Here is a 15,403-nt window from a genome sequence, read left to right on the forward strand (position 1 = left end):
GCAGATATTTTTTATGTTTTTTTTAGTGCTGGGCTCTGCTTGCATACAAAACACAGTGGAAAGGTGGTAAAGAGGCTTGCATTGGAAGGAAAAATCCTTATCTTGGTCAGGGCATGGGCTTTGTTCCATGACAGTGAAATAGTCATGTCAAGCTCATGTATCAATCCAGGAAAAGAAAATTACCGCCATGCCACTGCAAGGGGAAACTTGGGCTCCAGCTAAATAAAACAGAGAGAGTTTCATGACACGAGCTGAAGTCTGATTCAGCTTCAGCCAAATACCTACTTCAGGATCCACAATATCTGTCTCTACACCAATCTAAAAATCCTCATGCTGGTCCTTAGTAGGAGGAGACAGGAGGTGGCCATGGAACATCTGAACAGCAATTAGTAGCTGTGGCTGGAGTGGACAATTATTCCCTCCATGAGAACAGCCTTTTGGGGCAGAAAGAAAATGGAAAAGGGCATACTGAGTCTGTGATGGTAGTGTCAACAACAACTGTCCATGTTGTCCCAGTTGCCCATTCTGGCTGCTCTGGAAACTGCCTAGGACACATGAATAGTATTAATATACAAAAAGGCATTCTGGAAAATACACATAACTAAAAATACCAGGAACTTTTGAAAATACACTTTTTCTGATCTTTGCTATGTGGCCTGTTCAAGTTTTATGTTTTAGACTGGTCTGATAGCTGGGACTGAATTAAATTCCTGATAAGGAAGCTACTACCTAAGTGATGAAGAGTGGAACTGAAATTAAAAAAGGGAAAATCGCATCCTTAAGTTGGAGTAGCCACTATATTTGTCCCTTTACACACACCTAGGAAACATAAGTGATACGAAAACAATTTGTATATATATGTACAACTATGTATGTGTACATGTACATATATATGTATTATATGTGTACACAAAATATTGTGAGATATGTGTATATATGTAAAAAATGCAGTGATAAAATGATAGTAGCCCAGCTGTCTGCATATTTCTGAGTTCCAACTTGCTGCTCATGGATGGTAAAATTCATATCAGTAAATCTTTGTAGCTGGGGTATTTCAATTTGTGCTTCCATGTACTGTGTAAACCCTTCTACATGAGGAGGAAAAACCAGTGGCAACTTAGCCCACAGCCCATTCTGCAGCTGTGTTCTCACATGTGAGACAAAAAAGCTATTAGCTGACTATAGTAAAAGTGCCTGCACAGCCTTGGGAGGGGGTGGTATGTGCTCTAAAGACCCGGGAATATTTGCATTAAGAAGTGTGCTGCTCTGATGCTTTTTTTGATCTTCAGCAACACCATCTCTTCCTGTCCTCTGCTCCTGGTGGTTTCTCAGCTGTACTCATATATGTTCCACCTGCAGAGTAGGTGCAGCACTAGCATAGGTGCATGTGTCTCTTGCTTAATACAACATGCAAGACTGATACAGACATTCTACTTGGCTCCTTCCCCTCACAGTCAACATATCCCAAGAATACTTGTAAGTACCTAGAACACCAATATCCCATAGCACACTTATGGTGGTTCCTCTTCTTCCTTGCTTCAGAGGAAGTCTGAGATTCTCAAGACACTTGGTGCCTGATAGGTTTGTAGGATCTAGGGTTACAAAAGATCTTCTCAGGCCAGGCCCTCTCTTCCTCTCGCTCCCTCCATGAGCTCTCTGTCCCTGTCAGATCTCTCCTGAATATTTTGCTCCTTTCCGTACCTGGCAGCAGGGGTGTACAGTTCTGTGATTGCATTGTGTTTTATGTTGCATTTTCTGAAGCAAGAGTAGTGCTTCAAAGAGAGTCTGAAGTCACTCCTGTTATATTGCTAAACAGGAGAATGAACTACTTTGAGCACTTCAAGCTTCCATTAGGGCAACCATTCTTCAGCCCTTCCTCAGGCAGATTCCCCCACCCCTGTGACAGCTTTTTTGATCTCTCTTACCCCATGCGGTACACCAGCAATCACAGTGCGGGTAATGGCAGGTCCATCAGCCTGGATGGGTTTATTACTATGGTTGCAGGGACCAAATCTGAGCATTTGTGCATTGATTGTAGTAGCTCCCAAAGGGCTGCACAGTCAGCCTGGTCAGCTGAGTGGTTTTATGGAGTGGGATTTCCTGAATCTGTAATCATTCTCAACACAACAGGCAGATAGTAAAGGAGAAGATCTATTTTTAAAGCATTGCGTATGATTGTTTGAAACTGATCAATTAATTTTGCTGTGGAAGAATTTAAAATAGCAATAATTTGTATATATGTAAACATTAATATGTATTCTTCTCTCTACAACCTCTGAAAAAAAGGGCAAAGTTTCTTAATGTCAGCTTAACCAGGTACACAGAATGGCTAATGGAATAAATAATAGTCTACTAAATCCATTAGAGCTGTCACATCAAAGTTGTAGCAGCCAAACAAAGAAGGCTACCAGCAAGCTATGCGATAAGAAGACAGCAAAGTGATTCATTTACTGTTCTGTGGTGGCTTGTGTGCTATAGGGTTGAAACTCTCCATTTACTCTGTCTGGAAGCAGCATTTTTTACACACTACACTTAGGTCTAATGATTTTACAAATTGCAAATTAGCCTTGTGGTGCTTGACAGATTTTCAGGACCTCTGAAAGCATAAAGAAAGCATAGTGCTTTGTAAAGATGGATGTATCTTTTTCCATGTGGTAAGGTACTTTACTTGGAAACTACGAAGTCAGGTTCTAGGAAAAGAGTGTGAATTTTTTTGCCTTGGGCAAAGTGGCATCTCCGAAATAATCCGTTCTGCCTTTATATCCATGTTATACCAAGTACAATCTAGGTCTCTGCTTTCAGACCCAAGCCTGCCTGCTGCCATTCCTGATGGAGAGTATGTAGAAAACGTATGCTGTGTGCACTCATTCTACCATTAGTCTCTTTACTAGCCTATAAAACATTATGTTCCTGCTGATAGTAGTGAAATGTTATGCATTTAACTTTAGTTCTCCAAACTGCAAATGGACAGGACTTTATAGACTCTGCTTCCATTCGGAATACTTTCAGCTAGAAAAGCTATAGGCAATTGAACTTCTGCTGTTGGTAGTGAATACTATGAAGTAGACACCTTTCTGAGGAAGTTCTGTTCCTGTTCACATGTCTGTTCCTGGCCTGAAGCAGAGGGAAGGGTTTCCTTGGGGTGATGTCACTAGTTTTCATGCTACACCTGGACCTTGCAGTTGTTTAAAGCCTTACCAGTTTGCCTCTAGGCAGGATACCAAGGTCTGAGGAGGTTGTTCATACTCTCATGTTCCTATTCCCCTTTCCCACCAGCCATGTGTGTGGGAGCATAGTCGGAGCCCCAACCTACAGTCATCACCTACCACTGTCCAACACTGTGCAGAGTCAGGAACATGGGGTATTAGTAATAGCCCTGAATTCTTCCAAAGTGCTTTTCATTCATCATACTCAAAAGACCATACAGAAGTAGAAAAATTATTGTCATCCCTGGTTTGAAAACAGAAACCGAAGTGAAAGGAGATGGTAGTTCTGCAAATGCCAGGGATGCCTGTCAGGATAATAATTTTGGACTCTGCAGTCATAATGTCATTGCTACAGAAACTGGACTGTAGTGTTGAATCTCTGAAGGGAATAGGAAGGCTGATTATAAAACGAGAGCAAGTCTGCCAGATACAAATACCTTGGTAATCAGCACTGATTAGAAAAAACTACAGTGCAGACTGAAGTACATGACAATTTAATAGCTCATTAAAATATGTTATTAAAAAAATTAAACTGCTGAAACTCCATTGGGAAATGATTTGATTGATCGACTATCTTTCTGTGAACATTTTAGTAAATATTGATACTTAGTGAGGTAAGTACTGTCTGACCACTGATTTTTACAGATAGCATGCAAGTGTGGGCTTTCATCTTTATGTCGCAAAATTTATGTCTGTTTTAATACTGATATAATTATTTTATGGGTAATTGAATTTAATATTCTGCAGGCTTAATTTCACCAGTGGCAGAACAGTAAAAAGTGTCAAACTTTAATTGTGAAAAATGTAGAACTGCTCAAGGCACCTATTCTCTTGGTGTTTCCTGTCGTTAGCCTACCCACAGCCTTCCCATTCTTGCTCCACCTAAACAGAAATCCCACATTGTCTCTTTTTTATTCCCCTAAACTAAATACACACATCAGTGATGGTATTCTCCCATTCCTCCAGGGATTGAGACTTGCCAGAGTGCAGGGAGAGTTAGTAGCTCTGCTCTGCAGCTCAGCTATGTGAAAGCAGCATGTGTGTTGTGTAAATTGCAGTTCCAGGACATCCCCTCTTTTCAATGGACCTGTGAAACAAATTGGGAAAGCCTATGTTTCCTGCTCTTTCTCTGAGGAGAAGGGAATTCTAAGCCAGCAGCCAGCCTCCTCCTCTCCAGGCTGGGTGTGCAGTGAAGCAGCATGCTGTAGCTGTGGTGCTCTATGCTTTCTGGGGTTCTGGAAAGTTACAGGTCTCTCTGTGTGGGGAGAAAATGTTGGGAAGAGGCAACTGTGGGGTCACACATATATCCTTGGTTAATGCCCTTCCCGACCTAAGGGATCTAAAGCTGCTCAGTATTGCCAGGCGAGGGTCCCTCCTCTGGGCAGCTGCTTCATGCTCTCTGACAGCTGCATGAGAAACAATGCCAGACAAAACCCTTTGGGATTTTCTCCTTCTTTGCTCCATGTGAATAGTTCCATTTCAGAAGTCACTTTGGTGAACTATGAAGACTATGAATGTGCTCAGGCTCACGGTTCCTCTTGCTGACTGTGTATCCACAGTCACTTTGTTGATGGCCAGCAGAATCATCACTCCCCTGAAAGGCTTGCAGAAGTGCATGCTGGAAAGGTGTTGTTTCCCAGTCACAGATGCAGAGAGAGTGAAATTGAAACTGCAGAGACAGAGTGCTGGAACTCTTTGCAAAAAGTCTTCTTAACCCTGTAGCTGTAGCTAGGCAAACTGAACATAAGGGGAATCCTTGTCTATCAAGTCTCAGCTGCCCCAAGTCCTAATTTAGACAAGAAATTACTCTCAACACTAACAGAAAATGATCACATAGGATAGAATGTTTTTTTACTGTTTCTTAGTCAACCTAGAGGGAACAAATCCTACTCCCTTGTCAAGTGTGATAAGCTGATGAGTTGATGAAGGCTAGGATATGCAGTCTGTAACATGTATGAATAAAACAAGCAAGATGCCTCTTCAGGATTAATAAAGCTACTTTTTCTTACAAAAAGCAACATGATAATTTAAAATAGAGGCTAAAACATGGACAGGTTTGATGAAGATAAGGGTTGTATTTCTTAGAGGTGGAGTATCATTAAAAATAATCTGTGCATTTACAGGGTGGACCCTCAGTTGCACATGCAATCAGTGAAATTTGTGGTACAGTGTTTGCACTTACTAATTTGTCTCTTTTTTTTTTTTTTTTTTTTTTTACAGAGATAGAAGCCAAACTGTCTGTAAAAATGGAAGGGTGTTTTCCCTTGAACACAGTTGTTTCCATTCCTCTTGATTGAGCAATTAGGAGCGAGAGCCCTAGGTGCAGCCAGAGTAACAGATAGTTTGGATTCTCTGTTGTGGTCAGTAGTCAGAACATGTTGGTAAATTTTCTCGATCAATATGTACCACCAAAACTCTCCTGCACTTGTTCAAGCTGCTTCAAAAGCAGGTTTTATTCTAAACAAGAAAGAAAATGTCCTTCAGTGAATGCAATGTGAGAACAAACTCTGACTTTTATGGGTCAAATATTGCTCACTTTATTCATACTACTACCCTAAATGGCATGACTCATTCAGACACAGTGAGAAAAATCTGACCCTGGGTAGCTTCACTCAGGATGAAACTGTTTCAAGGATTTCTTTTGTAGGGATTTTTTTTCCATTACATTCAGCTTTGAGCCTCCCTGTGGATAGCACAGGAGGTAGGCAGAATACCCAAATTGCCTTGTTTGTCTCAATGGAGGGGTCAACCTCTTGTCTTGGCTTGCTAAAGCTCCCTCAATGTTAGTTTCCTCTAACAAAGAGGGCTCTCCAGCTGTCATTGCACTTGAGCCTCCAAGGGATGTGAGGAGGAAGTCTGCAGAAGGAGGAGCCCTATTTCCCTTCCCATGAACCTATAAAAAGCCTATAAAAATATCAAGACAATTTTCATAAACTCAGGCTCTGGGAAGATAATGGGACAACTATATTAAATAACATAGGAGGGAAGATCCTGAGATAAACATCTCATGATACACAAGCCCATGACCACACATTCTTTCTGAGTTACAGGGCTTTCCTGGGGTAATTTTTCCTTCAAGTACCAGGTGGTCTTTTCATGAAGGAACATGGCATTTGTCCAGGTCCACTGTTTCTGGTTAGCTCTCTTGGACACATGGTAATGGCACAAGGGGAAGAGTGCTGTGATCTCAGTAGGGGAAGATGCTTAAAATTGTTTCCAGTTCTGGCCTGCACCTGTGAAGTGCTCAACACTCTGACCTGAACCTGCAGTTTAACTTAAGCAACCTTCTTAATCCTAGTCCAACAAAACATAGTTTTTCTGTTAAACATACACGTCAATAAACATACTTTAATTCTAAGTAGTTTTTCTGCAAAGAAAATTAATAAAATTAAATAAATCATGAACAGCTTTATAAAGCAGTGGCAAATGCTGTTCAAAAGCAAGTTTGGGAATTCTCTTCATTGCTGCAGTATTTTCAACTCATGTGGGTAAACCCAAATAAAAGGTGAAAGATACTGCATTGTGCGGTGTGGTTTCCCTTGCTCTTTCCATTATAGTGGATGTTGCAGACAATAAAGCTCCAGTGCCACATGCAGAGCATGACTCCTCTGGATAGATGAAAATCATAAGAAAGTATTTATAAAAAAAAAAAAGGCCATAAACCTATCTGGAATAAATTATAAACTGCTGAAGTAATTTTTTAAAAAAGTTCTTTATGATTGAAATGACTTAAAGCATTTGACATTTAAAGTTTGACATTATATGGCAAAAGATAAATCTTACAGCTTTTGTTTTTTGATGGTTTCATGCTGGCAAAAATCAGACCCTTTGCAGCCTAAGAAGGTATGATCAAGATAACATGCATTTTTGCATAGAGCCTTTTGGAGGATTTGTGTCCCAAAATGACCAAACCTGAAAGTTTTTGTTGCATAGAACATGTTAAAGAGAGGAGAGCTGTTAGAAAGCCCAGTAGGTTGCTCTGTCGCTTGACAAAGGGTCTTCCACTCAAATTCACACTGCCTTCACGACTGCTGCTATCCTTTGGACTCTGGAATACCATGTGGGCACGGGAGAGCTGGACTCACCCACTCTCCCTGGGGACACCTTCTGAGAGTAGGAAGAGAAGGGTGGATAAAAGCCATAATTATACTATTTGCAGCCACTCTCACAGCCTGGAGTTAGAGAGAAGCTGAGGCATGCTTCCTTCTTTGCCTGACTTGTGCATATGCTTTTCAGTCTCTTCCCTGCAAGATGGTAGTTTATTTGAGCTTAGTGGAGAAAATCCAGCATGCTGATGAGCATCTTTGGTGCTCAGGAGGTATTTCACTGGGGGAAAAAAAAAAAAACCAAACAACTAATTCACCATCAGGAATTGTTTGCTTTTCCTCTGCTTAATCAGAGTATAAAATGATTAAAATTATCAAGCAAAACTCTCCTTCCCACAACTTTAAAATAGATCTCTTTTCTTGCCATAGAGCATAAACTCTGAACAATTGGCTAGCTGTCAAAAAATACCCGTAAAGAATGATTTTTTTTTTTATTTACACTAATTATAGATACATTATGCCCTTCATATTACTTTGGGAGCCTTCAGCTGCCTTAATAAAACTGTGATTTCAGCTGAGCGACATCGTAGGGGAAAGCAGGCTATTGTAATGCTGGCTGAATGGCTGCACCAGGAGATTGAGCCTTTATGTGAAAGCAGAACAATTTCACCAGCCCCTGAAACAGTCACCTCTGATCAGGAAAGACAGCACCCATATGGGCAACTGATGACAACTTAATAGTGGAGAAAGGAGCACTGGGAAAAGGACATGGGGACAAAGTTCTACTCTTTCAGGAGATGTAGGGAGATCTTTCATCTCCCTGCTAAGCAGCCAGGTTCTCAGTTCTTTGGATCTTCTTTCAAAGACTGCTCAGCCTGCCAGCTGCAATGAATTCAGTAAGTGCTACTGAGAGATGAAAGGGAGAATTTTTTCCTTCAAGGATTGAAACTCATGGGGCTAGGGAGTCAATGCCTAGTGTTTGGCCTCCCAAGTTACTGGGTTTTGTTAAGAAAAAAAGCTTGGTCTTTGTTTAAAAAAAAAAAAAAAAGGAAGAAAAAAGGAAAAAAGAACAGGGGATACTTGGAAGTGCTTAGCAGCACCCTGTAGCAGACAGACTGAGACTGGGAGTCAACCAGCCTGGGCTTGAGCTTCAGCCCTGCTGAATAATCCTCTGTGCCGCCTTAGTCAAGCCTTTTGTTTTGCTTGCATTGCTCTCCCTGGCCCTCCCTGCTAAACTACCCAGAGGTATGTGATGAAAGAGCGTTACATCCAAGTGATGTATTGTTGCTGTTTAGTCATGGGCCTGATTTTGAGCCATACTTCCTATCAGCATCAGTGAAGCGTTCATTCTGAGAGCAGTCACCGAATGGAGCTCTAAGCTGCTGGGAAGAAAAAGGGACATATTACTGAGATATTTTACTGTTTTACATCATATTATAAAATATTTCTCTCAGTGGTACTGTCACATGTCCTGACATGAAGAATGACATTCTCCGTGTCAGGCATTCACTGTATTTATATTTTATATTATTGGTTTTAATACAGAAATATTCTTCTTGTACCTATAACAAGAAATAAATCAAATAAAGGGCTCATTTTAGGGAGGATGGTGATGTGGTTGCTTAACATTTTAGGAAAGATGGAGGAAAAAGATATTGAACCAGTTGTGGTGGTTTCTTTTATGTGATCACAGTGGTTGCTAACATAGATTGTCAACTAGAGATGAGTTTATGAAAGGGTATAAATGTGTTTTTTATTGAACAAAGTAACGTTCCATAAAAGGTGATTTCAAAGGCAATGAGCTCTTTAATTACAGCCTTCAGGGGCATTATTTGATCACTGTAAATAAGCTGCTTTATTGTGGGTTCTGCTAAAATGTTGGGAGGGTTTTTTGGATTATTATGCACACATCTTTCTCAAATCAAAAGATTCTGTTCTTTAGGTTGCTTGATTTACATTCTCAAAGTGTTACATTTTCTTTGTGACTTGAGTGGGAAAAATGAAGTTATTGTTGTGCAACAACAAATCGATGTACTAAAAGGTCCATTTTAATTTTATTTTTAGAGATATTGTGTGATGGGGTCCACATCACACAGCTGAAGTAAAATCTTGCAGGGTCACATTGTAACACAGGGGGGAATTTTCATAATGTTTTAAGATTAGTTATGATGGCTTTTGCAGGAAAAAAGAACTTTTATTATCCCTTTTGAAAGCTGTGCAGTTTCCCTCTCTCCCTTTTATCAGCACAAATATTTGCTGGAAATGCCTAGGTAACATTTTTCTTGTCTGAATATAATCTACATTGTATTGTTCCAGGCAAACTGCCAAGCAAGGGCTAAAATCAGGGCCAAAGCAATCCAGTTGCAGACAAATATGTAATTACAATCAATACTGCATGTGCAATTGCACCCCCAAAATTGAGTCTGTGTGTGGCTGGCAGATTTTCATTTTTAATTTTTTTTTAATCCAGGTATCAATAAAAATGAGACTTCTGCAATCATGGTTTCAGTCTGTTAACCATCATCCTCCCAGCCTCTCACCCTCATAATCTTTCAACCTCTTGGCCTATTTCAAATTAATCTGGTAAAGGAGGATGTAATTAAACTCCTACAAGTTGTCCATGAAAATGGTCATCTATGTAGATATCTATCTACGTACATATATACACATCTTTATATCTGTCTATCCACTCATATATATGTTTTCCTACTGATAAGCTGCTGAAGGTTGGCCTCTGACTTCCTTAATCAGATGGAAAATGTGGTGACATACCTCCATGATTCACTAGTTATATGAGCTATTTATCCAACTTCTCTTCTGCAATGAAAGGTACCATCCTATGGTGATGAGTACTGGGATTGTTGGGGACTCTTTGCTTCTACTCTGCTAAAGGTTTCCTATCTTCTAGAAGACTTAAATCATCTTTCTTAGATGCTTAATACCCTTTCTCTTCTTGATGATGCCCAAAAATAAATCTTTTCTTTCTTCCTCTTTTTTAATTCAAGAAGAGGTTCACTTTCACTGGTATTATTACAAAGCATTTTCTTTGCCAGTGGATTATGTACCCATGTTTGTTTCTTTGATGGTAGGACCACAGGCTTCCTTGATTTTAATTTTCTTGGGGTTCTTAGTTTGTGTTCTTGTTTGTTTTTTTAAATTAAAGCCATGGTTTTTTTTCTTTAAGTATTAATTTTCATCTCAATTTTTCCTAGAATGGATGCTCTTAGATGAATGATCCATTTGTTTTCCACAGCAATGCTATGTTACATTCTGATGCAATATTCTGAGAGGCAAGGTGCTATGGCAGCCCTGCTCATCTAGTCTGTGCACATTCTTTTGTGGTTTGCACTGTGGCATTTATAATCCATTTTTTTTTCTGAATGCATTATCTTAGCCCTTGATGTTTCGAGCAGAGCCTGCAGCTTCATGTAATGCTTTTTGTAGGCTCCAGCTTGTACTACATATGCTTGTCTGCCTTAGGTACTTTCTCTCTTTCATGAGTGCAGATTTTCTTTCCTTGTGTATTTTACCCTTTTCTAGTAGTGTTTTAAATTGTCTGCCATCTCCACAGTGCTAGGCCACCACTTACCTGTTTTTCTCCTGGTTTGCAAATTTTGAGTGCTTTGTCAAAAGCTAATTTTTGTGTCATCAAATCATCTCTTTTTGAGTGTTTGGTAGAACAACTCTCTTCATAGAATCATAGAATCACAGAATCCTAGAATGTTTTGGGTTGGAAGGGGACCTTGAAGATTTTCTAGTTCCAACGCCCCTGCCAGAGCAGGAGTTTAACTAAATGACGTTGCTCACAGCCCCATCCAAACTGACCTTGAACATCTTCAGGGATGGGGCATCCACTGCTTCCCTGGGCAACATATTCCAGTGCTTCACCACCCTCACAGTAATATCTAACAAATCTTTCTAATATCTAATCTAAACCTACTCTCTTTCAATTTGAACCCATTCCCCCTTGTCCTGTCACTACATACTCTTGTAAATAATCTTGCCCTATTTTTCCTGTAAGTTCCATTCACAAAAAGCTTCTTATGGGTATTGCCCAACTGGACCTTCAGCCTCAGACCCATCACTAATTGATCCATGTTTTCACTTTCTTTCAAGCTGTTTATACTTCTTATTTTGCAGGACTTCTCAAACTCCGTCATAAAATTTGTAGCTAAGCTACTATGTCTGAGGAAAAGTAAACCTGATAAAAGTGTAAGTCCCTCAGAACTAACCATAGTCTGAAAAAGAACTTTCCTCTGACACCCCTCTTTATTTTTCAGTGGCACCACTCTGTTGCAGTTACAAACTGAAGTAGTGGTTAAATATTCCTCAATCGCACCATTTTTTTGAGAGCTTTAGCCCCTTAACTGCTCCATTTAGTGGATGAGGGAAAGGCTGTGGATGTTGTCTACCAGGACTTCAGTGAAGCCTTTGACACTGTCTCCCACAGCAATGTCTTGGAGAAGCTGGCAGCCCATGGCTTGAACAGGTGCACTCTTCACTGGTTAAAAAACTGGCTGGATGGCCAAACCCAGAGAGTTGTGGTAAATGAATGACAAGAAAGATCTTGGGGTGCTGGAGCATGTCCAGAGTAGGGCAACAGAGCTGGTGAGGGGTCTTGAACATAAATCCTATGAGGAGTGACTGAGGGAGCTGAGGTTGTTTAGTCAGGAGAAAAGAAGTCTCAGGGGAGACCTTATTGCTCTCTAAAACTACCTGAAAGGAGGTCATGGCAATGTGAGGGTCGGTCTCTTCCCCCAGGTAACTAGCAAAAGGACAAGGAAAAAGGGCTTCAAGCAGTGCAGGGGAGGCTTGTGTTGGATATTAGGAAAAGTTTCTTCACTGAAAGAGTAGTTAAGCATTGGAACAGGCTGCCCAGGGAAATGGTGGAGTCGCCATCCCTGGAGGGATTAAAAACGTGAGTAGACATGGCACTTCGTACTATGTATTAGCGGGCATGATGGTGCTCACCTGAAGGTTAGACTTGATGATCTCAGAGGTCTCTTCCAACCTTGATGATTCTATGATTCCTTGCCTCGGGGACAGTTTGGACAGGTCTGCTCCAGATACCATGTTGTTAGCAAACCAGCTGCAGCCGGTGAGGACACCGAACCTGTATGGTTCAGTGTCTGTGCTCCTATGGAGGAGCACTGCTGGTGTGTGAGTGAAGGTCCAGGGCTGGCACTTGCGAAGGCTGTCTAGCAGAGATGAAAACAAATGTGCCCGAAGCCCCTAATTAGTCTGTGTAGTTGCTTTCATGTGTTAACTGGCTTCTAGGAGCTTGTTTTCAAGTGAGGTAATCTGGAGAAGCTGGATCTAAATCTGTGCTGAAGAAAAAAAGCCTCTAGAAGCCACAAGCTCCCATTTTGAGTAGGTTTTCACAAATATTTGTTCAGAAGTGGGAATATTGGAATTCTTTGCTCATCTTTCCATGTTTCTGAAATGCAGAGCTCATCACACTGGGTCCTTTGGGATTCCCTGTATCTAATAATATCTCGTTTATTGTAATCTCTACTGTGTCTGATATGAGGAGTGAGGTGGTTCAGCACAAAGGGAATATTACCCTCTTCACAGCTGCTCAATCTTTCTCTCCCTCTCACTCTGATATGAAATAAGTAATGCACATACACTTTTCCGACTGTCATAAAATATCCTATGGAGCTCACCTAAAGCAATGAGACGTATAATAATTCCTCATGTGTTTATTACAGCAGCAGCCAGCCTAGTGATGGTAGCTATAGCAATATCCAGTGGAGACAGCTGAGGTAGTCTATGTTGAATTGCTCAGGGACTGGAGGGAGTGCAAACAACTATGCACTATTCTTACAAGAAGAATACTAGATTGTTCTTTTTCAGTTAAAGGACAGCAGCTTTCTTATTCTTCTGCTGAGTAGAAGAATTGTTGAAAGCATGCATAAACAACATGTTTCTTCACCTGGCTCTGGTTGATACTTGTGTGGCATTGTAATCCAGAATTTCTGTGTTAATCATCATCCTGGTGTGCAACAGAAAGGCAGTAGCCTGCTGGGTGAGTTTAGAGCCTAAGTACAGCAGACCCCTTGAGCCTACGTAGGGTTCTTAGCAAGAGAAACCAGGGGATGTTGTCTCATCCAGCCTGTCAAAAGCATCTGACAGATGGTTTTTTACTTTTTTTTTTTTTTAAACTGAGATTCCTTCTCCAAAGAGTTAAAAACCTACATCTTCTTTAGAGGAGCAGCTGGGGATCTTCTCTTGTCCATCTCAATTGTGAGAGCATTGCACAAGCAAATGATAGTTTTACCTGAACGTGTGTTCACAACAGAGCACAGTTAACCAGTTGCTGTCATTACTCTCGCTCATTCTCCTGTACTCCCACTAACCTGTTGTTTTGTGGTGCTCTACAGAGGCTTTGGGTTTAGGCTAAAATGAGAGTAAGTTATGCTCAGGCTGGGCTCCCAATGACTTCCAATGAGGTCAAAGTGATAGCCAAGTGCTTGCCACTTGTGAGTGCTTCAGCAGAGTCGATAAATATATCCCAGACTCAGTAAGAGATGCTTATTAGCCCAGGCTGGAATTGTTCTTGAGTGAACATTAGGAAGATCAGTCAGCTAATAATTGGTTTTTTGATGTGACATCTGGCAAAAAAAAAAAAATTAACTGCTTTTTTTCATTTTCTCCCCTATCCCCACCAACTATAAGGAAAGCTGTGAAGTAAAGAGTGTTACTCTCTGTGGGAAGTGAGTTCTGCAGGCAATGGCAATATTTCAGTACAGGCCAACTCAATTATTGATTACAACTATGTAGCCAAAGGTCAGGTTTTAAATATCTCTCATTGCCTGAGACCATTCTGGTTACCTAGGTTTAAAAAAAAAAAAAAAAAAAGTGACTTTGAACAAGATGCAAGAAGGGGCTTAGAGTGATTGTGAGAAGGAAAATCCATCTTCTCAGAGGTGATAAAGAGAAGGGCAAAATTAACATTGCAAGCCCCTTGGGGAAGGGAGAAATGGAAATGAGAGAAAAAGTATTTTAAGTAGCAGAACAATGTTAGTAGGAGAGCAAATGAATGCACTCACCAATGCATTGAGAGTGGAAATGACCACAAGGTTTCTCACTCAAGGGAAATGAAATTTTGAGATGAGACTTCAGAAGGGGTATGTCCACACCACTTCAGGACAGATTTTGGTAAGTTCTTGGGAGGAAATGTAGAAGAATTGAAGCTAGCATTAAAGTCAGCATTTCTGATATTCTGTGTTCAATGCAATTCTATCTACAAATGGAACACCATGTGTCTGCTGCATTGCATTTATATATAGTTAATTGATCCCATGCCTGAAAGCTTCTGCTAATCTCCTGCAGAGACCAAGAAGAATTTGCCTTCTGCATAACTTGGCTTTTGGTTATCCTTCTCCCCCTGCACCTGCTTCTGAAACAGCAAAGGTTTGACCACAGCTCAAATGGAAAAGGGAAGGCTGTTTTTGGCAGGGCAAGATGCAGTTCCATGTTTTGCTGAGGAAATGCTGAAACGCTTGGCTGGATTACCTTGTTCCTGTTCTCAAAGTTCTGAACATCACAGACAAAAAAGGAATTTTTTTGCTGCCAGATCAGAATCAGTAGGGTTGTTTCAGCATGGGACAGAAGTTGCCATGGTTAATTTGCCAGTTTTCCAATTTCTTGTACTTTCTTCAGGTCTTCTGTTACTCCAGGAAGCTCAAATGCTGGTTGCACATTGATGTCTCCTGTCCTTTCCCTGGGCACTTTCTAGGGTCTGTGGGTTTTTATCTTCTGCTGTAGTCTGTTGTTTCCTACGCCCTGTGCTGTCCAGAGGCACCTTGTCTGCCCGAACTCCATTGCCTGTTGATTTCAGAAGACGACTCCTGACAACTCAGCCAATCCTATGCTCTACCTCGTTGCATTTTGGTCTGGTTATTCAGAAATGTAGATTCTTCAGACCTTGTTCTCCTTTACATGCATCTAAGATCAGTGTACATGTAGAGTTGATATAGAGGTCACTGAAGTCACAAAATGGATTTTCTCGTGACCCTAAGGAAGAAAATTAAAATTATGTCAATTATCACAGGATAAGTATTATTTTATATAGTTTAAGTATTGTTTTTGCTTTCACTCAAGACTCTTGACAAAGTGAGAAAAAGCTGAATAAAGTTTTTCTTTCTT

General features: G+C 40.6%; 1 protein-coding gene across 1 annotated transcript in view; it reads left to right on the plus strand.

Annotated features, from left to right (window-relative positions):
• Nucleotides 1-15,403, plus strand: part of THEMIS (thymocyte selection associated) — a 72,792-nt gene that overhangs the window by 1,016 nt on the left and 56,373 nt on the right. The gene's annotated exons all lie outside the window — the stretch shown is intronic.

Source organism: Manacus candei, unplaced genomic scaffold (assembly GCF_025592945.1).
Source record: "Manacus candei isolate 608988 ecotype Guabito, Panama unplaced genomic scaffold, ASM2559294v1 h1tg000034l, whole genome shotgun sequence".
Classification (NCBI taxonomy): domain Eukaryota; kingdom Metazoa; phylum Chordata; class Aves; order Passeriformes; family Pipridae; genus Manacus; species Manacus candei.